The sequence below is a fragment of the Arvicanthis niloticus genome, chromosome 11 (assembly GCF_011762505.2).
Source record: "Arvicanthis niloticus isolate mArvNil1 chromosome 11, mArvNil1.pat.X, whole genome shotgun sequence".
NCBI lineage: Eukaryota > Metazoa > Chordata > Mammalia > Rodentia > Muridae > Arvicanthis > Arvicanthis niloticus.
In genome coordinates, this window is record NC_047668.1 from 26,827,981 (window position 1) to 26,854,862 (window position 26,882).

General features: G+C 43.1%; 1 protein-coding gene across 1 annotated transcript in view; it reads left to right on the plus strand.

The window, feature by feature from the left end:
• Positions 1-19,547: 19,547 nt before the first annotated feature.
• The window catches only part of Ifrd1 (interferon related developmental regulator 1), a 36,809-nt gene continuing 29,474 nt past the window's right edge, over positions 19,548-26,882 (plus strand). The window contains exon 1 of the mRNA XM_076941954.1: positions 19,548-19,681. The gene's annotated coding sequence lies outside the window, so the exon portion shown is untranslated. The remainder of the gene's footprint in view (positions 19,682-26,882) is intronic.

Sequence of the window (26,882 nt, forward strand, 5' to 3'; positions counted from 1 at the left end):
CATATGTTGTGTTACTTTTGGGCCATGTGCTTCTAAGGGTGCTGCCCCTAGAAACTCGAGTACGACGTGACACAGCTGGGAAAGAAGTGATGATTAATGAGGCAGATCATCCTACCCAAGACGCTTCTGGGGAGAACCTAGATTATACCCAGGGCTCGACCATCTTAGGATGATTAGGATGTCCAAGCTGTCATTTTAATCTTTCTAGCTTTGAAGTTTCAGGGAGAACTTGATAGCACCCTGCTATAACCCTATGATTTTAATTTAAAAGCTTGTCTGTCTCACCCAAACTCCTACTCAAGAATCGAAAATGTTCCCAGGCTAGAGATCAACTTTTGATAGCCAAGAGACTTTTTTGCATAGACTATGTATATTCAAAGTTATGTCGCTGCTTATGAAATGAGCTGCTTCAATCACATCAGATTGGGCTTCCTTTGCTTGCCCTATGGCCATCCTCAGGACATAACATCTGTTTTCAGTCTCTTTCTGCCATTACAGCTAATACCACCTCTGCCACCTTTGCACTCAAGCCTGAGCTCACGATACCAGACCAGCAGCAGAAAAGGAAGTTGTGGTGATTGTCAGCTTGATACACTCTGGAGTCACCTTGGAAACGAATATCTGGGCCTAGCTAATTGGAGTAGAAAAACCTGCTCTAAATGTGGACGGCACCATTCTATAGTGTGGGGTTTCAGACTGTATGAAAGGGAGAGAGTTAGCTGAGTTCCAGAGATCACCTCTTTCTGCTCCTCAGATTTGGGTGCAATCCGATTATCTGCTTTCAGCTTCTGTCTCTGTGTTATCCTTGCAGTGATGGGTTGTAGGTATCAAACTGTGAGCTAAAATAAGTCCTTCCTCTGTTAAGTTTCTGGTCAGATATTTTGTCTCAGCCACAAGAGAAAGAACCATCCAGAAAACTGATTAACAAGAAGTAGGACCATTGCTCTGATCACCTGACCACATGGTTATTAGCGCTTTGAATCTTGTGGGGTGGGGCTCGGGGGAGGAAATATAGGAGAGTTTGGAATTTGGGGCTAGAAAAACTGGTATGCTGAGCTAACAGACCATTCCCATGGGAACCCGGAAGGTTAAAAAAAGCTGAAAGAAGGCTGGGAGGTGGTAGCACACGCCTTTAATCCCAGCACTTGGGAGGCAGAGGCAGGCGGATTTCTGAGTTCGAGGACAGCCAGGGCTATACCTGTCTCGAAAACAAAACAAAACAAAAACAAAAGCTGAAAGAAATGTAGACAGTGGAGATCTGACCCATCGGACCCAACAAGGATTCAAGTTGTTTTATTTCACTTTCTCAGAAATAGGGAAAAGGTAGTTGAGTCTTCAGAAAGCCAGTGGAGCCGGCAAAATGACCCTCTCTGCTCCAACCTCTACCAGCAAAAGAACTTAAAAACAATCAACCTGCTTTGTGCGTTTGTATTCTTTCTTTCTTCAGTTCCTTTTCCCACATAACCTCCTCTGTTCAGCTCTTTGAAACACTACTGTTTACAGACGAGGCAAGCACCCATAGTCATGAGTGTTCTGGGGACATGTGTCAACTGTCTTACTTGGTCGCTTAGCTTTCCCTTCGTGGCATCTTGTCACCTAGAACATTGTGTTGTTAGTAAAAACCTCTTTGATTAATCTGTTCGATAGTGTCTCTTTGCTGAACTATACTCATGGTGTACTCTCTTTGTGTGTGTGCGTACATGTGTCCACTGTGTTTGTCTAGACTATAAGTTGACCTCAGGTGTCTTCCTGAATTGCTCTCTATCATAGTTGTTGATGCAGGGTCTCTTGGTCAATCTGGATCTCACTAATTTGACTATAGACTTGGCTGGCCAGGAAATGCCAGGGTTCTTCCTGTCTCTTTTTTCCAATACTGGGATTACAGGCCATCTCTAGCTTTTTACCTGGGTGTTTGGAGATCCAGATGGAGATCTTTCCCAACTGAGCCACACCTTTGGCCTCTAACATTCTTTTTTCTCTTTTTAAAGAATTATTTATTTTATGTATATGAGTACACTGTAGCTGTCTTCAGACACACCAGAAGAGGGCTTTAGATCCCATTACAGATGGCTGTGAGCCACCATGTGGTTGCTGGGAATTGAACTCAGGACCTCTGGAAGAGCAGTCAGTGCTCGTAACCACTGAGACATCATCTCTCTAACATTCTTGTACTTTTCTGTATGTGTGCTAAACTCCAATAAAGAAGCTTCCTTAAACCTCTTCAAATTAATCTTGCATGGACAATACCACTTTAAGTTAAACGTAAAATACCAGCTACAAGTTGCTTTACGATATCTCATAAGTCCAAGAGAGCCTAGACATGAGGAAGCTTCTGTATGTCCCAGGGTGGGACGTAGAGAACAGAAGGAGGCTGAGCCTGTAGTGTGGGGAGCCGAGCTGGAACAGGCCCTTCTCAAGGACTCCCAGCTGCACGGAAAGGACATTCATCGGCTATGGGCCTTGAGATTTGACCGTGCACCTCATTTTTTTCTGTTTTTTTTTTTTTTTTTTTTTTTTTTTTTTTTTAATTTAGATTTGTTTATCGTGTCTTGAGAGTTAGAGACAGATATGAAGTCTGCTGGAAATCAAGAGAAGAACACTAGACACTGGAGCACCACACTCTGATGTCCAGCGAGTGGACAGTTCCTGCATTTTCTGAATCCTTACATACTGTTTAAGGTGGTAACATGTGCCTGCGACTTTTGAGGTCTTTCTGTTCACCAAATGCTCCCTCTCGGAATGTGTCTTAGCCCAATAGAAAGAAAACCTTCCCACTTCAAAAAAAGTTATTTCTAAGTTTCCTACTGGTCCCTTAGGATTTGATTTAAAAACCCTGAAGCCTCCGTCCCCATAAGTCCAGGCACTGAAGCCTCTGTCCCCATAAGTCTAGGCTTATGGGTTACCTATGCTGCCTTGGTTGAAAAACCTCTGCCTAACCTGGGGAAAACTTTTTTTTTTTTTTTTTTTTTTTTTTTTTTTTTGTCTTATTGCTAGCCATGAGAGTCAAGCAGTATCCTCTATTGTGTTTCCTGGGCATATATTTCTATGATGGAGGAGACTGAGAAAAGGTCACCTTCAGACACCTCCCTTCACGTATAACATGAGGCATAGCAGCTGTGTTCTGTGAAATTAGCAACTTTTCCAAACAACCGCCCTTACTCACCATTAAAAATTTCACAGGGAGGTGAAAAACAACAGCAAAAAATAACACCCCCCCCCCCATAGTTAAAAATGGGTTAATGGAATCTGAAGACCATCCATTTTGGCATAAAGTATTATTATATAATCCAAAGGTAGGAAGGCACAGCCTAGTGACGTACAGAGGAGATTATAAGAATTTCCTCACAGGCTGAAGCTTTTCTAATGAGTTACAAAATGAATTTTGCTCACAGCGGCAAGCCTGTCTCCTAATCCTGAAGGCATTGTTTAAAAAGTTATTTTTTTTAAAGACCAGTTACTTCCTGCACAATAGTTTTGACGTTTTATCGGCATGCAATTAAAGATCCTTTGTCTAAAGTTCTGCTCTAAATTCTTGAGCAGATAGAAGCTCAGAGAGAACCCTGTTAGGCTTTTCAAAACTGAATTCCTTTTGACAACCGCGGCAGCCCACACGGGAGGAGCCTGCAGTGCTGTGCTGCCCTCTGTTGGGCTACTGAAGAAACGCATGCGTGCAAAACTGGCCCAGCGCCGGCACCAGTGACATTCTTAGGAATAACCTGGGAGTCTGTTAAAACAGAGTTCTCTTCACAGAAAAGCCAGCGAAGCACAACAAGCTAAGCAATGAGAGAGAAATGTAGAGATTAACTTTGCGGAGGCTCATAAATTGGTCGATGCCATAGACTAAATAAATGTCTGCCCAAAGCTTGCTCTTTATTATGCAGGATCATTTGGAAGACAAGACTCGCTGAAAAGAAAGACTTTCCTTCATTCCCAACGGTGTGAGGATACCTGTGCAGCCCCTGGTGTGGAACCACGACGGACCTAAGCCAGAATTGTCTTGGTGAAGGTGCACAGCCTGTAAGATTTAAGAGCAAGTATGTTCAAGTTTATTGGGCCAAGACTTTTCTCTTACTTGTGTGTAGAGCTACACGAGAAGAAAGTTTCGTGTGCCCACCCATCTCTTTGTGCTTATGCGGGGCTGCCTGCTCATCCTTTTCTGCTTTCTTGAGGTAGTCACTCTACCATCAGGTGGTTTTTTTTTTTTTTTACATTCCAGTCGTTGCCCCCCCCCCAACAGTTCCTCATCCCATTCCTCCTCCCCCTTGCCTCCAAGAGGGTGCTCCCCCCCCCCCAGGCCTCTCCCTTCCCTGGGGTTTCAAGTCTCTCAAGGATGAAGCACATCTTCTCCCATTGAGGATAGACCAGGCAGACTTCTGCTACATATGTGCCAGGGACCTTGGACTAGCCTGTGTATGCTCCTGGTTGGTGGCTCAGTCTCTGGGAGCTTCCTGGGGTCTGGGTTTGTTGAGACAGCTGGTCTACCTATTGGATCACTCTCCCTTTCAACTTTTTCAGTCCTTCCCCTAAGTCAACCATAAGGATCCCTGGAAAGAAATGAGACCCAGTGACCGGCCCAACTTGTGATCCATCTCATGGCACGGGGGGGGGGGGGGGGGGGGGGCACCAAGACCTGATGCTACTATGCTATGTTGTGCTTACAGACCAGAGCCTGGCATGGCTGTCCTCTGAGAGGCCCTACCAGCAGCTGACTGAGACAGAAGCAGATACTTACAGTCAAGTGGTCTTAATTCTGCCCGGCATGACTGCTGCGTGAAGGCCAGATCTGGAAAGGCCTGGTTTTCAATATCTTGCCCCTTTAAGCGGAAGTCTCTGTGACTGAACATTTATTTCATTTCAGCTGTTGCAGTCTAACACCTGGTAACAGGTAACGGCCTCTAATACCTGAAGAAGTATTATTAGAATTTGGCCATCCTGTCTTTTCTCAAGAAACCCCAAGGAATAAGGCTGTACACAAGCAATATGGCCTTCCAGACTGAAGCAGGTTAAAGCATGCACAAACCCATCCACCTGAAATAAATAAAAGAATATTAATTTCTTCGTGTTTTCAAATCAGAAATTCCTACGGGAAAGACTTATTAGAGTCTCATAGGAGTCCTTTCCTAAATTACCTGGTTTGTTGATGTTGCTTTGTTTTGTTTTTGGAGAAAACCTAACATCCTATTCTTTTATGACTTCACGTGTTCACTGAGTAGGGGAACGTTAAGATGGGAACAATAGAAGTATAATCACAGCGTCCGGGAGTAGGAAGGAACCTTGGGGATCCCCTCGTGGCAAACTGTCATTTAACACTTGAAAATGTGGACTGGAGGTGTAGCTCAGTGTTTCAGTACATGTGTAGTGCACACAAGGCTCTAGGTAAATGGCTAGCACAACACACAAAACGAAATTTAAAAAATATAAAAACAAACAGAGGCAGGAGATTTCATCCAGATAACGGCTACGGTAGAGCCAGAATCCCAGGCCTTTTGCTCAGCTGACTTCCCCCTCTGTCACCACCTCAAACTTACCACAATATTAACACCTTTCCAGTGGCCCCAGGTGTCACACCTCGGTCCCCACACATGCTGTGCAACGCAAGGGCCTACCTACCACCCTAACAGCTCATTTGCAACACATGGAGGACTGTTGCGGGAAGTATTAAAAACGAATGGCAGTTCCAGCACTAGGCCCAGCACCTGGGGGCCACACACAGCCCTAGCGGGGTGTTTTCATCTAGGCAGACTCTCTGGCCAGGGGTCCCCCCCCCCCCCCAGACTTCAGCCAACTCGCTCATTTCCCATGGCGAGATCCCCCACGCCAGCCCGTCCGGAGCTTCAAATCCTCCACAGCCTTTGTGGCGTACATCAGGCAAAACCACGCTTTGCCACCGCCATACTTTTCTCTCTTGAATCCAGTTGAGTCGCTGTGAGAAATACCACACAAACTTAGTTTAGAAACAATGGCAACTCAATCTCTGGGCGCAGCAATTAGAATGTTAATCTTGTAAGCCATATAAATCTAATTCCTCCAGTGGTGAATCCTGGCAGATCCACCATGAAACCGGGAGACACTAGTAGCTACATCTTGTCCTATCGCTATCCTGTCAGGACCGCCTCTAACCGCTCTCCTGCTCCTTCTCTTCCTCTGTCCAACCCTGCCTCCTCCTCACCCAGTGACTGGCTTCTTTATTCATTAGGTAATTGGTTCACAAGAAGTCACCTCTCAGGAGAGCGGAATTAGCATTAAAATACAAACAGCACCAAACCCATCCACAACAGAGGACCTATGCCTACTCCTCCAGCTGGGCCTGTGTCTGTGGGCTTGAAGCCGCATTAGAACAGCAAATATACTTCTGATGAGCATTGGAGAGAACAGACACTTGGCCAGGAACATCAGAGATTCCCTGAGGTCTAATCCTACGTTTGTCCTCTGCCTACTGAAGGACCTTTCCTTTCTCCTTCCCACCTACCTTTGGCATGTGTTTATTTTCAACATTAGTCTCCTCCGTGCATGTCATTGCATGCTTCACATACTTTATGGAAACTTAGGGGTTTTTTTTTTTTGAGATTTATGCAATAAATCACTGCCACAGATGTTTATTAAGGTTTTAGGGACATTGTTTTTACAGGATCTTCAAATAAATGTGTTCCTCAAAACTACCGGCTTACAGTATTTTGAAATAGTCCCATACTTGTGTCAAGCATTAAGGATCTATAATGAAATATGCACACCATTTAGAAAAGTTCTTTTTTAAAGTAAAAATTATCAGTTGCGATGCCAATGGGGATTCATTTCTGATATTGACGTATAGTTTCCAAATACTTTTTTTCAGAGGCACATGTTGATATTGGTTATATAACTTGTTTTTGCAAAGACACCCACACAGCCCTGTTGCAAACCTGGTCAAGGCCACAGTTCTCGGACAGGTAATTATTCACTTGCCCGCTGCTGGCAAAACTGAAACCTCTCAGGAAACATGCCAACTAGATATCCATGTGGATCTCAGATATATATTCTTTATCTTGCTTATTTTGGGTTCTGTTTAGCAAATGCCTCCTTGACAATGTATATACCAGGGATGGAAATGTCTCTGTTGAGCCCTGCTTCTTATTAAGATATCAGTAAGCCAGGAGCTCTGTTTCATTAGGAAAGTTGTTGCCCAGTGCACCGGGAGTGCCGTTCTGCATTGGTTATTAATTGATTGCGTTGTCATCTCTTCGGTCTTACATTCAGCACCGTCAGCCGAATACAAATGCGACCACAGCCTGAGGAATTAGGGGCTCACAGCTCCCGATCTTCCTTGTGTGAGAAGATCCCTCTGAACCTGCTCTGCATTGCCAGGCATCTCTGGCCCATTTACAGTGGTCAAGGCAGAGCACACACACTTGGGTAAGGTCAGGGAGGCCACCCCTTCTCTATGGGGCCAGTTGGAGGACTGAACTTCACACAGGCCCAGACTCATCCTCACACTGTCGGTGTGGATCCCACGTGGGGCTACGGAAGTTTTGCTCACAGCTACCATCTCCTCTTTCGGGATCCCAGAAGTCTAGTGTCCGGAAGAAGCTCTGTAGCAACTGCTTCTCTTGGATTTTAATTTCTCCACTTAAAGCTCAAGTGAACTCTGTCCACTTGGCCCTTCATGTCCAGGCTAGGTGCTTGTAGTTACTGTCGTATGTTCAGCAGATGCTCTGTTGGTTGTCCAGTCTCTTTGTACTGTCAATGAGGACAGGAAAAGATGGGGGGGGGGTGGGGGGGAACGAGCACTCTGGGAGAGCTAGAGATAACAGATGAGGCCGTGTACGGAACAGTGACACTGAGGTCATACTTGAGGATTGTGGGACTAAGATTAAAGTAAGAAGAGTCACCGTGATGGTGAGCTTTCCTCCGTGTGTCCAGCTGCTTCCTGCTGTAGCTCTGCTACGCGAGTACAGAAAAAGGTGCAAAACAGATACAGAGAGGAGTCTGATTCCACCAGTGACACACAAAGTAGCCTGTGTGACTCTGGACAAGGGGCTGCTGTACATATAAATCTAATTAGCACATAACAGTATTCAGAAACTCCCCTGAAAAGCAGGGTAGCGGACCAAAGATGGGAACTAGTGGTTCAGAGAAGAAAAACATAATTTAAAAGGTGGCCCTAGCCAGGCATGGTGTTGCACGTCTTTAATCCCAGCACTCTGGAGGCAGTAACAGGCAAGGTTAAGATGTGAAAAAAACACCATGACCTGTGCGATTTATAAAAGAAAGCATTTATTTTGACTCATGAATCCAGAAAGAAAAAAAAGATTCCATTATGGCAAGGAAGCAGCAGGCACAGCAGCAGGCATGGTGGCTGGAGGAGAAAGCTGAGAGCTTATATCGTACTGTAAGCACGAAGCAGACAGAGGGAACTGGTGGTGGCATGAACCTTTAAACTGGCAAAGCCTACCTCCAGCAACACACTTCCTCCAAAAAGACCACACCTCCTAAGCCTCTCCAAAGTGCACGGCCAGCCAAGGGCCAGTTCAGGTGCTGGAGACTGTTTTGCATTCAGCCAGGGGCCAGATGTTAAGTTGTTGGAGACTGTTTTTCAGTCATCCAGGGGCTCAATGTTCAGGTGCTGAAGACTGTTTCTCATTCATCCAGGAGCCAGATGTTCAGGTGCTGGAGAATGTTTCTCATTCAAACACCTTGCCTGGCGGATAGTAAAGAGAATAAGCTAACCTAGTTATCTGTCTGAAGAGGACTTGTTAAATACGCTGTTCGGCATTCACAAATGAGAGGGTGGAGCAGCTCTGAAAGAGAAAAAATATTCTCACAACACCAAGATTCAGAGTAAGACAGTAGACGGGTATTTGGACAGAGGTCTATATAGAGAGAGTTGTGTATAGATACAGAGGTATGCGTAGATGTAGAGGTGTGTATAGAAGTATGATATACAAGTATGTATAGAGGGCTATTTTTTTCTGTAAGAAAAGGAGAAGAAATAAGAATAATAATTATCAAAATCCCTGGAAGAATAAATTTTAAGTATTTACTTTTAAATTTAAAATTTTTTAAATTTAAATTAAAAAATAAAATATTTTTAAAATAATGTAAAAAAATATTAAAAGTGATTTCCTGGAGGGGACAGGAAAAAGAAGATGAAGAGGCAGACCTTCGGAGTGACACTTCTTTATCTCGATTGCTCTGCAATTTTGGAGAGTAATAATAAAGTGAAGTGGAGTAGGGCAAAGGCCAACCCTGGCATTGGAGACATATAAATTTAAAAACTAATACCAAACGGCAGTATTAGTATTAGTAATGCCTCCTGTTGTTGATCCTCTTCCCTGAGTTTCCACTGTAACCCCCCCTTCATACCTCAGCCACGGGAGGATCTGGAATCTGCACAACTCATTTCAATTACATTTCTTGCCTCTTGTGCACCTTCTCTCGCTAACTGGTCAGCTCCACACAAGCTGATTCTTTGTTTTGTTCATGGAGTTATCCACACAGCCTACACAACGTCTGGAACATAGGTCCTCAAAAACTATGGGCTGAGCGAACCAAACTCCCGCAAGCAATAAGCTATCCTCTTATGCGTTTATTTCAGTGACTAAAGCTGGCATCAGATGAAGACAGACATAGCCTGATATATTTTTATCTAAGCCCAGATGTTTTTAGTAGAACTACACCGGCAACCCTGTCTTTACTCATATTTATTCATGTCTGGACCACAGCCCGGGCCCCTCTTGCTGTGGCTTGAGCTGCAGCTGGCCGTCCCCAAGAGCCTAGACATTACTCAGGCTCATGCTGTGTGGAAAGTGGCTGAAAGGGCCAAGGATTTACTCCCCTCTCTTAGTTGACTTCCAACCAGGCTGCTTTGTGGAGTTTCCCCCTTGCTTTCTAGTCAGATTCTGTATTTTGAATGCCTGGAGAAATAAATCTCTTTTCAAAAACGTATCTGTACACAGACAGAGAACTTTCTTTCTGTAGCTTTAAAGGCAACCTGGGGAGATCTGAGTCAATAAAACCAGCATCCATCTTCCAAACACTCTTCAGTGTTTCATATCGCAGTATGAGACGTCTAGGGGAGCTGTACTCTGGGAATGAGACAGAGTGGGGTTGGGGCCTCCCTTGCATGAGTGACAAACTCACCTTCCAGGGACTCAATTTATATATTGGGACCGTGTATTCATTAAATTAAAAAAATTACATTTATTTACTGTGGATACACTTGTGTGGGTGCATGTGTGCGTTGTTTTTGTGGTTGTATCTACATGTGTGTATGCATGGAGAACAATTTTTATGATTCTGTTCTCTCTTTTTACTATGTGGGTCCCAGGGACTCAGGTCATCAGGCATGAGAATTGCCTTTACTTGCTGAGCCATTTACTGGTCCAGAACACCTATCTTTTGATGTTGAAAATGTGTATTCTATAGCCCTAACACATCGTACTAAATGGAACTTCTAATTTTTTTTAAAGGCTACTTCTTTACCAATTGTAGAGAAATAAGATTAGTGAGAACATGTGGACAATTACTACTCTTTACAAAAAAAAGATTTGTTTATTTTTTTTTTATTTTTATTTATTTTTATTTTTTTATTTTTTTATTTTTTTATTTTTATATATATGAGTATACTGTAGCTGTCTTCAGACACACCAGAAGAGGGCATCAGATCCCATTATAGGTGGTTGTGAGCCACCATGTAGTTGCTGGGAATTGAACTCAAGACCTCTTGGAAGAGCACTGAGCCATCTCTCCAGCTCCAATTACTACTCTAGGATGGTGAGATTATTGTGCATTTTATGGTTGATGATTAAACTTTCTTGAATTTTTATATAAGATGACTTTATAGTAGTTTTGTAATTAGAATTGTTAATAAAAATGCTTAATACACTTTTACAATTAAAAACTCCCAATTCTTCTTTCATGACTCTATCTGGATTCTCCATAATAACAACAACAAAAATTAAGCCAAATCAAGGGAATAGTATCTGTTTACTTCATTGACAAGCAGAACAAGGCATGGCGGCCTACAGACAAGAACTTAAACTGAGGAGAGAGAGGATCTTAGCACAAAGGTCAAAGGCAAGAACTTTTAAAACCTGGTAGACATGCCTTTGAAAGTATGGGTCAATAAAAGGAATCTCACTATCAGGGAATGGGAGTTTCTGGGAACCATAGTTCCACACACTGTGCTGGGAAAGGAACCCCTTCAAAGGAGCTGGACTGATAGGCTTGGAGTAGGAAAACCCTCAACAGCCATGGTAGCACCTCGGAGACCAGTATGGAGAAAGCCTATGGGGTGGGGTGTGATGCTGGGGTTTCATATGTCACCTGCATTATCACTGGAGAGGCTGGAAGCTCCCTCTTTCAAGAGTACAATCTCAGAGACTGGTATCCCCAGGAAAGAAAGTGGCCGAGGTGGTGGTTGCTCTTTTCACAACCACTAAGCCCCTACTGTGTTCCGTCATTTCACAGGTTTGCGGCCAAGGTTGCAAGAAAAGTGGTGACAGAGGTGGACTTTCTGACAGCTGAGTCTTCACACCCGGGTACCTCTAACCACCCTGTATTTCACAAAGGAGGAAACAGGAAGTGGAGTTAAAAAGAAACATGGGGCCGGGAGTGGTTAATTTAAGACCTGAGAAGGCAGGATTCTTTACAAATGCATGTTCTCCTGCGACTGTAGATGCTAAGAAGTCATTTCATTGTCATCTCTAATAGCATCAATCGGATCTACTGATGACATCTGAATCTGCTAGAGAGCTGTGCAGCCTGCAAACCAGAACTAGCCTTTCATAGTTGCAAGTGTATAGAGTAAGGGCCAATTAACAAGTGCAATTAGTTCTTATTATAGAGATAATCTGGAACAGAGGAGAGGTGGCAAGACATCTTTAAACCCTGGCACCTCCCAGAGGGCACAGATGGGTGGTGCAATTAATAAAGGTGGTGTTCCGTTCTCTCATTCTCCCTTAGATATGTTTTCATCTGTTTCCACTTCCCACAAGTCTTGTCCCTCCCTCTCAGTTAACACTTCTGAGAACCCAAGCAGGGCTCTTAGCAAAGAAGTTGGCACGAGGCCCTCCTCTCCTGTGAAGATGGAAATTCCCACGTGTCTGTAAGGGCACCTGCCTGTTGAGTTCAGCCTCAGAAACTGAGCTAGGAGGTTTGTGTTTGGAGCAGGAAAATAACCAGTTGGGTGAGAGACTCAAGGGTAAACAGGGCAGAGACAAAGAGAAGGTCAGCTTTAAATGGGTCAGGAGACCAGAGTGGATGGAGTAGGTCTGGGCAGTTCTCTGGGAGGCCTGCCATGGCCCCACCTTCTCCAGAGGCAGGGTGACTCAGCACTTCCTATTATTACAAAGACCAAACCCAGGAGGCCCCATCAAGGCTGACTGCTGCAAAACTACACTGTTCTCCTTCTGGCTCCTGGTACACTCTCTGTCTATATTGTAAAAGGTTGTTCCAGAAGGGATGTGTGCAGCTCATCCCAGCATTTGATGGTACTTTATGACTTTTTTTTTTTTAAACTTGAACCAACATCTGGGATTGGCTAGGCTTTGGGCTAATGCTAGCTTCTTTTGTCGGTATTGTCTCATAATAACTACCATTTATTGGTGATCCCTAGGTGCCAAAGTAAGGTGAACAGCTTTACAAGGACATTTTGTGTACCTTTCAGAAAGAAGCTGATGGTAAGGTAAGAATTACTATGTCTATTTGCAAATAAGAAACTAGAGGCTCAGTGATGTTATGTTATGTGATATTTGAAGAGAAACCTCCACAAAAGGCCTGAATAAGTCAAGCAGTGTCTTTAGTAACCATTGGTGGGACTGTTCCAAGCCAATTAGATTAGCAGGAAGCAGCCCTGACCTCCAGTTGGTTATTTTGAAGGGCAAACAAACAAAACCCAGCAATTGTGCCCAATACACCTGCAACAAGTCAGCGTTGTTTACAGAAGCCAGCAACAGCAGTTGAATGGTCAGGCAGTTACCTTTAGCTCAGGGGCACCTAATGTAGGAATTTAGGGCTGGTCCAGAGACCAGTTTAACTCAAGATAGTTTTAGCACTATCTTTAGGAATACTTCCATGAGATGGCATGACAATAATTTAATGCCCACTACAGTTACATTGTTCAAGGACAAAGAGAACTGACCACACACACATAATAGCTCTTCAACATGAACGTGTTTTGTCGACTCCATTTTCCAAGAATGGATTCTATAGATTAATTATCTAGGTCTAGATTCTTCCAGTCACTTAAGACAGGAGGGTATTCACTGTTGACTAGAGAAGCAGATAGCACACTGTGTACCCTGTCTCTTACTCTCTGAAATTAGACTTTTACAGTAACTGAGTGCAATGGTAGAGGCAGGGCATTGCTTCCCAAAAGTTAGCAGCTGTACACATTGTCTTCAGAATCAAACTCATTGACGGCTAAGGTTTGGAATTGCTTCTTTCCTTATCCTTAGCTGTAGGTCTGTAGAAAGCAACCTTTAAGTACTGCTTTGGGAATGTGTAAATACAGAGGCAAGGGTGACTGAGGCTGAGTCTCCTTTGAAGACTGACACTCTTTCTTATATAATTGATGTCTTTGACTTTGCTGACTGGAGAGTAGGAAGGAATGGCTCATAGATGAATGTAGACTGGGGGTGTAGTCAGGGCAATGTGGAAAGCTCCAGTGCTTGCAAAGCTGGTGGCTGGCTACTCTACACTTCCCAACCCTCTTTCTTTCTCTTCAATGTCTCTAAATGGCCTTTTTCCTTTCTTCCAGCTGTGTAAGCAGATATATCCTGGATTTAAGACTAAAATCTAAAGATTTAAGCCTCCAAATGTAAGAGAATTTGTTTCTCTGTTGCTGGTGTTGTCAAACAAACTAGATAGTCTTCCCTCAGGAAAAACAAAGTGAAGCAAAGCATTCTGCAGTTCTAAACTTCTTCATACTTACCACTCTAATCTTATGACTTTCATTTACTTATTTTTATTTTTAAATCGAGGGTGGAGGTAGTGCTGAGAATGGAACCCAGACTTGCTAAGTAAGATCCTTACCACGAAGCTACACACCAGCCCTAAATTACTGTTAAACTTGATGAACACTCTGCTTCAATCTTCATTGGTTTGTTCCCCAATGACTTTCATGAAACCTGTTTTCTGATTCTAATTCTACTTCATTACTACCCCCCCCCTTTAATTTAGCTCTCTGGTTATTGAGAGGAAAAGTATTGGCTCAGGACCCTCAAGACCAAGTTCACAGCACAAAGGAGATTCATTTGCCCCAGAGGGACAAAGACAGAAGATAGAGGATGAGGGAGAAAGAGAAGGGAGCACAGGAGAGAGAGGAGAGGTGTTTGTTCCCTGGAGACAAAGGACTGTTTCTGGATAGAGAGGGGTCAAATGTGCCCCATAGGCAAAAGGAGGTTTATAAAGGTACAAGGGGGAAACACTGTTAGGACAAGGTGTTTAATTTAATCAGGCATGTTAATGAGGTAAGCCAAGGGGGCTTTTGATTGCTGGAGTTCAATACTTTGGTAGTATTGGACCTTGATAGTCAGCCTCAGGAAGAGGAAAGTGACCAAATAAGGGACTAAACCTTGGCAGCTAGCTTTAAGAATGTAATTTAATGATTTTTAGCAAGGCAGAGGGAATGGAGAAGAAGGACAAGGCCCACAGGAGCCATGCTCACCACATGCTGGCCACACGGGCTCACCACAGGAGCTGGCCAGGGTCCCTTCAGTTGTTCTTTCTTCCTTTTATGGCTAAAACTCTTCCAAGCTTTACATGGCTGTGTAGACACACAAGCAGAGGTATCATCACACTCTAGAGGCAGGTGTGTCTGGGGGTTTAGGCAACTATATGCTTTCTTTTCTTCCATCTCCCTATATACTTGGGCACACCACAGGCACAAGTTCTTTGCTTTTTGTCCCTCTGTGTTTTGTCACAGAGGATGGCTTATGTGTTGGACTGGCTCAGTCATTCATTAGTTTACTCATTCAAAATGATCTGGTGAGGGACTACATTCTGCTAAGTTCTGGGGATACGAAAATGAGCGAGATGTGGCTCCCAGGTGCAGGGAGTCCATGGGTGAAATAGCAGAAAAGGGAAGCGGCCCCAGACAGGGACTTTTATTGTGATATACTGAGTGCCTCAATGGAGAACTGAGTGTGTGGTTACAGAGGAAGACCTGGCTTGAGGGTAGAGGGGTGGGTGGGTGTTAGAGAAGGCTTCCATGTTATGGGTCTGGGGTCATTCAGACATTCCCCAGTCTGAGCATTAATAAATATCGACAAAGAAGAGGCTTTTATTCAGATATTGGTGCCAGGTCTATATCTGGACTTTGGATTCTCCTATGCTGGGCCCATCCACCTCAATCAGTGATTTATAAAGGCAGTGATTTATGTATACAAAGTTACAAGGTTTTGTTTGGATAATAGAAACAGCAGTAAAAAAAAAAAATAACCCTTAACATTTAGAGGTCTAATTTTTCTTGATAACTTTCTTAAGCATAGAGATTTTGAGCTTTTAAACATAAAGTTACCCATCAACATAATGTTACCCATCATACCTGAAAAGGTAGTACTCTGAAGGGAGCTGCGGAAGAGGAGGGTTTTGGTGAAAGAATCCAAGCAGGAACTTAGATGGGAGAACTTTCAAAGAATTAACAGAGGTTTCTGGGCGGCGTGCAAAGGCTAAAGCCAGGTCCTGAGAACTACAGATATAAGGTACAAAGGGGTGAGGTAATAGAGCGCCCTAGAAGTGTCTATCATAGAGTCATATCTGCAGATGGAGGATTCTGAGCCTTGGGATGAAGAACTTAATTCCAAAATGTCTGTGAGAGTGGAAAATGTACCAATTTGGAGGGTTTTATAAGTGGAGCAGTTACGAAGCAAAAATAGTCAGGTCTCAGGTCCTAACAGTTAAGAATGAAGAAAGAAAATGAGTCTGAGAAATGCTTAGGAAATAGAAAGACCTGGTGGCTAAAGAGAAAATAAGAGAAAGAACTGGAAGTTCAGCCTCGAGTTTACAAAAGCTGGACCACTCCCGAGGCTCTGGCCTGGGGCCGGCCTGTGAGGGCAACAGTCTTGGAGGTTCTGTTGTTACTGTCCTGTCTAATCTTTGTTGTCTTTGAAATCATGAAGAAGACACACCTCTAGGTGAGTCAAATCTCACCTAGATCAACTGATTTACCTGATGAGGGAGGGAAGGCTTACCCTGAGCGTAGGCGCCATCCACCGTAGGCAGCACCATCACCGGGAGAGCTGGGTGGGTGCCAGACAATTAATAACAAGAACAATGTACAAAGTGATCTGAGCACGTAAATCCTTCTCTGTGAGTTCTGACTACTGACAGAATGTATCATTTTCTCAAACTCTCCTCCATTCTGATTACCTTCTTAACTCATGAGAAAAAAAAAATCCTCCTTCCACAGGTGGCTTTTGTCAAGCATGTTGTCACAGTAATGAGAAAGTCCTAGTGACTGACCCATAAGGTGGCTCACCGGGAAGGTTGAGACTTAATGCCGAACCTTCTGCATGGGTCTTCTTAAAGGCTCTGGAGGAGAAGCGGCCCGGAAAATTTTGTTTTCTAAAAATCTATATTCTTTCTCTGAAAGAGGTCCCAACCCTGTTTCAGCTGATATTAGCTGATGACACAAAACCTGAATCCACTGCAGCCCAATCCACTCCCAGCTTGTCTACTGTAATCACCTGTTCCTCCTCCCCAAACAGCTGCAGTTGTGTCAGCCCATAACTCAACACCTTTGTCACTGTGCCAGTGGCTTTTACCAACTTGACAGTGGAACCTTGGAGTTTCCCTTTGCCGCCTTTATCTAAAATTAACTTCCCAGCAGGTGCTTATTGTCTCAGAAAAATAACCTTGACATGTTGGTTAAAGCCCTTTGAGACCTATCTGCAGTAGAGTGCTTTTATGTAACTGTTTTGTGAACTCTCTTGATTGCTGGTCATTTTCCATGGAACCTCCAGCTGTCAATCAGCAGTGACCGCAGTCTCGCCAGTCTCCTTCCTACAGAACCCACCTGACATCGGGCAAACATCACCCTTAACTGTGGCATGTGACCGAACTTCAGAATTCTGTTTATTGATGTTGAATCAAAGGCAACGTACATTTTAGAATATAAGCCTTTGGAAATTCATTATACTGTAGTCCCAATATCTGGAATACAGCCCGTTGTCACCTGCAGTCACAGGGCTAGTCTGACCCATTCGTTCATCGATGTTGTTAGCGACATTGTTATCTGATAAATTACTTCTGAGGGTTCTTCTCTTATCTGAGCAGCTGCTCTGCCACGTATGAAAAATCTAATCTCACTTTCTAAGCTTTTTCTCCTCATAAGATTCCCATCTGCTTTGATAGAGTCTCATTCAGACACACTAAGATGGGACTCGGCATATCAATTTATTATCTCAGTAATCTCAATAAACAAGACACTCTCACTGTGATCGTATTTAGGGCTGAGGCAGGTCTAGCATCATTCTGAGGGAGAACATCCTGTTCAGCCTTGTGTTACAAAAGCTGGAGCCCTCTTAAGCTGTGTGTTGATAGTCCTTCAGTTTTATATTGAGCGGGTACTATCACCGGGAAAGTTCTAGAGAAGTAAAATAAAGTTAGGATGTGTTTCCCTCAGAGGACGCTTCTGAGTACCGTGGTGAAAGCTCCTACCGGATTTTTCTTGGGGCTCATCCTCACACTTCCATGCCTGTAACATGTCACTGGGTAGAGATCAGAGGTAAAGTGAGGCTTGTGACACCAGCCAATCCCCAGGGGGATAACCATCATCATTCCTCATGAAAGAAAAAGTCATTTCCAACCAGATGTGGTGTCACCCATATGACACCATATGACACCAGCAATTGGGAACTGGAGGCAGGGGGTGTGCAGCAACATCCTCAGCTATGCAGACAGTTCTAGGCCAGCTTAGGCTACAGGAGACCCAAGTTCATAAGCAAACAACGATGAAAATGCAAAAAGTCCAAACACAAAACAGTCATTTCCAAAGGGAAAGCAAAATGGTTTTTGTCCTAAGCAGCACTGAACACTGAACAGTTGCAGCAGAGGGTGGTGTGTGTGTGTGTGTGTGTGTGTGTGTGTGTGTGTGTGTCTGTGTCTGTGTCTGTGTGTGAATCCAGTTCTTTTTTGAGAAAATAGTTTTCTCTAGCTTTAATCCCTTCTCTATGTCAGGTCTTTTGGTGTCTGTGTTGCTTTGGGGATGCGGAGCTGCTGTATGTTAGTGGCTAGAGTAAGGTACAAAGGAAAGCCTGGCAAAGCCTGGGGAAGATGGGTAGGAGACAGTGCGGGTACCTTCTAAGGCCCCAGCAGGGTGGACCCCATGCTAGGGGCAAGGAGTGGACTGCCTATTCAGTCCTTATTTTCAGAAGCATGCAGGAAGGAGAACTTAGTGGGACACCAAACTTCCTTTCAGTCACACATAGCATGAAGTCTGACCCTTCCTTCCTTAAGAGAACTACATAGAATAGCAAAATTAAATGCTTTTAATATTATTAATTATAAATCTAAATTGCATTCTGGTCGGTCCAGACTCTGCACTCTTGAGCCCCAGGCACAAACAAGGCCATCCTTTTTTTTTTTTTTTTCTTTTTTTTGGTCTCTGTTTTATTGGTGGTTAGCTACATGGAAGGGGACAAAGAAGGTACTTTACATAAAGGGAACTAGAAAGATTTCAAAGACCCACAAACCTTTTTGCAGTGGATTTTACTGTGCGTGCACGTGTGCGTGTGTTGTTAGGTTCAAAGGAAACTCCAGTTCCTCAACCTTTAAAGGGTAGTCCAGTGAGTTCATCCTGGACTCTAGGAAGATTTCTGGTTGGTTCTGAGGAAAGCCAGCACTCCTCAGGAACTTATGAATCCGGGTTTCCATCTACCCAAAGGAATCATTTCCCTCTCTGGCAGAAAGGACATGTGGCCCTGTGATGCCTATTGGCAGACTAGAGCTCATGCTGGCCTCCAGGCTCCCTCAGTATCACAAGTACCTGTTGCACATTTAGAAGTCCACTCTAGCATCCTGCCCTTCTCACCTCCTCCCTAACCCTAAGCTCCTTCTAGCTCACAGGGCTTCCTTCCCAACAGCTACTCATTCTCCTGATGACCTGCCACTCTGTGTGTGTGTGTGTGTGTGTGTGTGTGTGTGTGTGTGTGTCTGTCTGTCTGTCTGTCTGTCTGTCTGTCTGTCTCTCTGTTTGCTTGCTCCCCTCACTATGTTCTTTCTCTTCTCTACCCCTTGCTATTTTCCCCTCTCTTGAACATAGTCCTGGCTATCTGCTGGCCATGTTTAGAGTATTTCTTCCTCTGTCTGCTCTGGACTCTTCCAGATGCCTCTGGATGTTCGCTTTCTCGTATTTCCAATAAAAACCTTCCCCTTAACCACACCATGGAGTGGTCATGTCACCAGTTTATGTGTGTGTGTGTGTGTATAACAACAATAATCATAGAAGTCATAAATTTGATTCAGGGCAGTGGTGGGAATACAGGGAGGAGTTGGAAGGGAAGGGTGGAAATGATATAAATACAATATACTCACGTATGAAATTCTCCAACAATTAAAGATTTTTCCAGCTTCTGGCTTTTATACAAGTCATCACTCAGCTCTTCAGCTAGTGGATACAGCTGTTCCTCGGAGGCCAGTGAGGGAGGAAGGACCGTTCTTCAGAACCCGATCAGCTCAGTGTTTGACGTCATAAAGCTTAAAGGTGGGTGGAATTTTGTTAACTTCATCTTTCCTGTCTCCCACTGTTTTTTCTCATCTTCCTTTTTCTCATCTTTTCCTTTTTCTCATCTTCCCGCTCACCTGCTTCTTCCTTTCTGGTGTCCTTGATCCTAAGACATTTCCTGCTCATTATTTTTCGAGCTGTGTTGCTATTTTAACTCCCAGTGTCCTCTGTTCTCTGTTGTGGCCAGCAAGCTGTTTCCATCCTTGGTGGCTTGGAGGATGTGAAGGGAGCCGAACAAGCATAAGGCTAGGCTAAGGGGTGACCGATTAGACTTTCCTGCATTATGAACATTATGAACGGAAGATGCACAGCATTCTTGTAGCTATTGTCCTATTGTCTGTTTTGAATTTGATCTTGGGATAGAAATGTAGGGCGATGAGGTTCAAGTTGTTAACTCAGCAAAACAGCTCTGAGGCCTTCCCCTTTGACAAATGGGGTTCCAGTGTTACTCGTGGGGCTATTATCTCGTCTGAGGTGGAGAATAGGAAGGATACATATCCACTTAGCATGTTATACGTGAGATCACCTAGGATCCAGGTTAGGGGAGAGGTACAATCATTTCTTGTTAGGCATCCAACTGTGGTTTGTCCTCCCACCTTGGTTGCTTTGTGTCATCCTTCTTCCTTGTGTTGTAATGATGGGAGGAACATATGGAGGGCACTAGGCAACTCCCTTGCCCTGACCTCCATAACCTGTTTGCTTCTATTATCATATTTTATTTTTAGAACTGATACAGAAAAACCAAAAGCATACACACCTATGAGGTGTACTTGGATGTTCCCATATTTTTTTGGAAATGTTTGAACCAGAGGAAACTAACCAGTTTCTTCATGTATTTCTGTATCATCTGCATTTATAACCAAAAGGGATTGTCCACTCTGCCTCGGTGGGAGAACCAGAAAAATCATAGCTCTGAAAGCAATCTCTGAAACAGAGAACAGAGAGGGGCAGTGTGTGCTACCTACTTATTGTGATCTTTTCAGAATCCTGTTTATGTGAAAACTCCAACCATCTGAGGCTGTAGACCTCATAAAAGAGCATACCTGTGTTCTGTCACAGAGATGCTGTGCTTACAAGTATTTTATCTATTCTGGAACCTCCTCCATGCTTAGTACTCCATAAATACTTACTAAACCAACAAGTGACTCTTGCTGCCTATAATAGTAGTGTTGGAAGCATGAGCACACTTTAATACCAGAGGACATTAGTCATCAGGACAGCCACTAGCTGTGTCCTCTGTTGCCTTCCGTAATTATAGAAGAACAAATGCCATGAGGCTTTTAACATTCTACGTCTTTACATCCATTTGTTACAAAATTGGATTGTTGGAGAGTGTAGTGCTCTTTCAGAGGCACCAAGTTCAGTTCCTAGCACCCACATCAGGTAGCTAACAAATCGGTACAAAGGAATCTGATGCTGATGATCTCCTGGGCACCTGCACTCGTGTGCATACACCTACACAGAGACACATGCATGCCATAATTAAAGGAAAAAAAATTTAAATCAGTGTTGTGGGGCTAGGGAGATAGTCAGTGGTGTTTGCCATGTAAACATGAGGCCCTGAGTTCAGTGCTTATTGGAGAGTGTGGTGGTGTGTGCGTGCAATCCCAGCACCAGGGAGGCAGAGACAGGCAGATCCCTGGGGCTTGCTAGCCAGCCAGTTTAGCCTAATTGTCAACCCCCAGGTTTCAGTGGGAATCCAAGTCTCAATAATACAAGGTGGATGGTTCCTGATAATATTAGAGGCTGACTTCTGACCTACACACACACACACACACACACACACACACTTGTTGTGTACTAAGCATTATAACTCTTAAGCAGTTCTTTGTCCTTTTTTTCCCTCTTTTAATTCTTGAAACAGTGCTGTAAGGGTTTGTGATTCATTCAACAATTATGTGGCAGGCTGTGTTTGATGCTAACATCACAACAGTGAACCAAACAGACAAGATGCCATCTTCATTACCCTTAGAAACTGAGCCTTAGAGAAAGTATCTGAAGTTAGGATTCCAAAATGTACGTTCCCTCTTTTCTAAGGCACCTGCATCTTGCCAAGCCTTTCTGTCGTGGCTCATTTTAAACCCTTACACAAGTCCTATGCATTCAGCATTATTATTACCAATTTATAAATAAGTAAATCAGACCATGAGCGGTTAAATAACTCTGCCAAGATCACAGAACTAGTAGCTGGCAAAGCTAACATCTGTATGCTGGTCAGCTTAGCTGGAGGCTTCATGTTGCTTCCTCTTGATTCCTGGGATGGTAGCTAGGACAAACTATCCACAGGTCTTTTGTCATAGGAACTTACAGCCAGCAAGCAAGTAAAACCTAATAAAGTACTGAATAGAATAGCCTGAGGCTGCCCAGAGAGAATAAACTGTCTGGAGGACAAGAGAAGATTTAATGTGGAAAATCCTTGAAAACTGAGGACAAGGGAAAGGGCTTTCTTGAATAGATCTACAGGGTATTGCTTTCAAGTAGAAAATGACCTGTTTTCCAGTGGAAACACAATAGATGGAAATTAAGGTTACTTTACTCCTTAATCTTATTGTTGTTGCTATTGTTTTGTTCAACAAATACCTTCATTATATAAAATTTACTGAGTGGGAGATTGGGTATCACACTGTGATGTATTTAAATTTCAGAGATGTTAAATTGTTTGTTTAAGCATATAGATCTGTAAGAGAGTGTTTTGATTTGTTCAAAGAATCTTAATTAATGAAAATACTAGAGAGTTGGATTATAGTCTTATGTGCATTAACTATAGTCTTATTGTTCAAAAAACTATAATACCACTGTAAATTATTTAAGTTAAAGCTTATTTAAAGTGTGATCTGGAATAAAATAACTTAAAACACTTAACTACACAATATTTTTTTATCTATAAATTCAGTGACTTCATATACCATCTAAATTTGGGGGTTGTCTTGGTCAGTGTTCTATTGCTGTGAAGAGATACTATAACCACAGTAACTCTTATAAAAGAAAGTAATTAATTGGGGCTTGCTTGCAATTTTCAAGTGGAGGAATTGTAGTAGGCAGGCAGACATAGTACTTAGAATTAACTAAGAGATCTACATCCAGACCCACAGGCAGGAGGGAGAGTGAGGGAGGGAGGGAGAGAGAGAGAGAGAGAGAGAGAGAGAGAGAGAGAGAGAGAGACAGAGAGAGACAGAGAGAGACAGAGAGAGACAGACAGACATTAGGACTGACCTCAAAGCCCCACCCCCTCAGCAACACACTTCTTCCAACAAGTCTATACCTCCTAATCCTTCCTAATCCTGTAGTGCCAACTCCTTGATGACCAAGCATTCAAATACACAAGCCTATGTGGGCCATTCTCATTATACTACCACAGGGGTATTTTGGACCTAGCTTACATGACCCTACTATGTTACAGAATGGTTGAAAAATAACCAAAATAACTTATGAAAAATCAAAACCTAACACCACAATCCATGTAGCTACAGATAGAAATGGTTAGTTATAATTTGACCCAGGCATGAGTCTTTATTACTGACATAATGTATATAGGTTGAGAATCCACAAGCCCCAAATTCCAAATCCTTGGATTCTAGAACAATATACCTTTCAGATTGTTCAAGCAGTACAATCTGTACAAATAGTTCCAAATTGGAAAACCCTGTTATCTTAAATATTTCTGTCCCAAGCATTTTGGATAGTGGATGGATGGAGAGCCTACAACAGACTATGAAAGTCATTCTTTTTGACTAATCCTGTTTTATTTAACAACTTCTGAGGAGTTACACATACCACCTTGACCTGGCTCCTTTGAGATGCTGTTTTGCTCATCACAAGATGCTCTTGCTAGTCTGGGCTAATGGTGGACACATAAATACTGTATTTTAGTGAGTGGTCGCAGGAGCATTACCTTTCCACAAAGCTTCCTCAAAATCAGATACTGCATGTAACCTTCAGCTGACCCTCAGCACCTCTGAAGGCTTCAGAGTTCTCATAGAGACCATCATTATGAGCCACTCCAGGGCTTATTCTTACAGAAAGTGAAATTTCCCAGAATGTTGAGTCATTACAAGCAGAGAGAGCCTGGCTGGGGTTCCCTCATTAAACCAGCCAGTTTTACTCTGTATAACATGGGTCTGACAATGTGGTTATCATCATTAGCCAGAGGCTGTCTGCAGTTTCACAGTTTGTGTCATGAAACTGTCATGTTAAGCATCTATTTCCTTCTGGCTGAATATAATCTTTTTTCTTTCTTTCTTTCTTTCTTTTTTTTTTTTTTTTGAGACAGGGTTTCTCTGTGAATATAATCTTTAAGGAACAATGCTTATTGGAAAGTTCACTGCATGCAAACTGAGTTGGAATTTACCAGTCCAAAACTGAGGCAGAAGTGTGTGTGTGTGTGTGTGTGTGTGTGTGTGTGTGTGTGTATTTAAAATGGGAGTATCTGATCAAAGAAGATGGTTTTTTTTTTTTTTTTTTGTTTTTTTTTTTTGTTCTTGTTTTTGTTTTTTTGAGATAGGGTTTCTCTGTATAGCCCTGACTGTCCTGGAACTCACTCTGTAGACCTCGAACTCAGAAATACACCTTCCTCTGCCTCCCAAGTGCTGGGATTAAAGGTGTGCACCACCACTGCCCAGCCAAAGTTTTAATGGTGACTAAAAGCTTAATGTAACACATACAATATGTGATCACCAAGGCACATGCCCGAGCATTTTGCTTTACTATTCAAAGCAATGGGGACGAGTTGTATGTTGAGAATATTCTCTATTGATACTAAATGGATGGCAGAATTTTTACCTTATGCAGTGATAATTGAAAATTAGTTATTAACATTTAATTAATTGATCAAATATTTTTTGAATGCCTTGTCTGTGCTCCTCACTGTGTTGGGTGGTTGAGATAAAGCTGCATAAGGCAGAACACTGGTATGCTATGTTCAGTTATAGACAAACAGTGCTTTGTGTAAGATGCAAAATGTAGGAAGGAGGGAGAAGTATGTTCTAGCTACAAAGTAGCCATGGACATACTATTGTCCCCTGCATGGTAGTATAATACCAGCAAAGTGTTCTGTGGGCTTAGATTTTTCAAAACCTACTTTAATAAGGGCTCTCAAATCCTTCCATCCCTGTTCTAGCCCACTGTTCAAAGGCAAGGAAGAAAAGATTATAAACAGGACAAGGGGATGTGGATCTGTTTAGAAGTAGTTCTTTGGGGTGATTACAATCGTTGTTGTCAAGATACCAGCAGTTCAGTTCAGTAGTATCAGGATACCAAACACAAATCAGCAGTGGTGGCACAATCCAGCAGAAACAGCCAGGCTTCCGCTGAATTGACACAAGTCATCATGAACAAATGAGATGCCAAGAGAACTTCTTTGCCATGCCTCTCTCAGCAAAGTGAAGGTCAGCAAGGACTTGAGACCAACAAAGCATTGCAAGGCTAGATATGCAAGTGCCCCATCACTGTCCATTGAGTCCTATTTGTACTCTCTCCAAACATCATGTGTCTTCTCATGGGTCTTGCATAAGTAAAGCATCACCTGAGTCTCCATTACATAACTATAAACTTCCACTTCAGTATTCCTTAGGTAGTATATATTTCTAGACTTGATGACTTAGTGTTTTATTGCTGTGAAGGGATACCATGGCGTGGCAACTCTTATAAAGAAAAGCATTTGATTGGGGGCTTAATTTCAGAGGTTTAGTCCTTTCTTAATCATGGCAGAAAGCATGTGCTGGAGAGGTAGCTGGGAGTTCTATATCCCAGTCCAAAGGCAGCTGGAAGGGAGACACGCAGGAAGAGGGCTTGGCTTTGGGCCCTTCCAAACCTCAAAGCCACCCCTAGTGACACACTTACTCCAACAAGCCCACACCTCTTAATCCCTCTCAGACAGGACAACTCCTAAGGATAAGGTGCTAAGCACTCAAATATATGAGTCTATGGCGGCTACTCTTATTCAACCACCGCAGTGTCTACAGATAGAAGGGTCAAGAAAAACTTTAAAGAAAGAGAAATTTGATTGGGGTCTCTTTTATAAAGTGATAACTTTGCTGGTTGGTTTTTGTCAACTTGATACAAATTAAAGTCACTGGGAAGAAGGAACCTCAATTGAGGAATTGCCTCCTTCAGATTTGCCTGTGGGCATGTCTGTGAGGGTTTTGGGGGTTTTTTTTTGGTTATTTTCTTTTTTGTCTGTGTTTTGTTTGTGTTATGTTTGTTTTGTTTTGTGTTGATTAGTGGTTGAATTTAAAGGGTCTAGCCCAATGAGGGCAGTGGCAACTCTGGACAGGTGATCTTGGGCTGTATACAAAGCAAATTGAGCAAGCCATGGAGACCATGTGGTCAGTGTTTTTCCATGGTCTCTGCTTTAGTTCCTGCTTCCAGGTTCCTGTTGTACTTGAGTTCCTGGCTTGATTTTCCCCAATAATCAACTGCAACCTGCAAGCCAAATAAGTCTTTTACTCCCCAAGTAACTTTTGGTCGGTGTTTCTCATGGCAACAGAGAAACAAACTAGAACAAATGCTCGCTTTTTGGAAAAGAGCCCTGGAAAGTCCTTCCTTGCTCAAGGCAATGTCTACTTGGGGAACTTGCTTAGCTGGAGTATAGGAAAGCAGGTGCATAAAGTAGGTGCATAAAAGACAGAATTCAGTGGCTTTGCCAATCATGCTAAAGAGCATTTACTCTGTAGGTGTCTTATTACTCTATAGATGCCTTAGTCAGTGTTCTGTTGCTGTGAGGAGACACCATGACCAGTCAACTCTTACAAAGAAAATATTTCATTGGGGCTTGCTTACAGTTTCAGAAGTTCAGTGCATTATAATCATGGTAGGAAGTAGGGCAGCACTGTGGCAGTCATGGTGCGGAAGAAGTAGATTTGCAAGTTCTAAACCCAGATCAGTAGGCAACGGGGTTGGGGGGTGGGGGGGGTGGGAGGCTGATTTGAACATTTCAAACCTCAAAGCCCACCTCCAGTGACATACTTCCTCCAACAAGGCCACACCTCCAAATGGTGTGACTCCCTGACGAAGAAACATTCAAATAACATGAGCCAACGGAGGCCATTCCTATTCAGACCACCACAACATGGGTAAGAAGCCAGTGAAGGATTAGCAAACAAATAGCAACCCAAACATTCGATGAAACAGATGTACATGGAGCGTCTATTACTTTTTAGCCCAGTGCTGAAACCTTACAAAG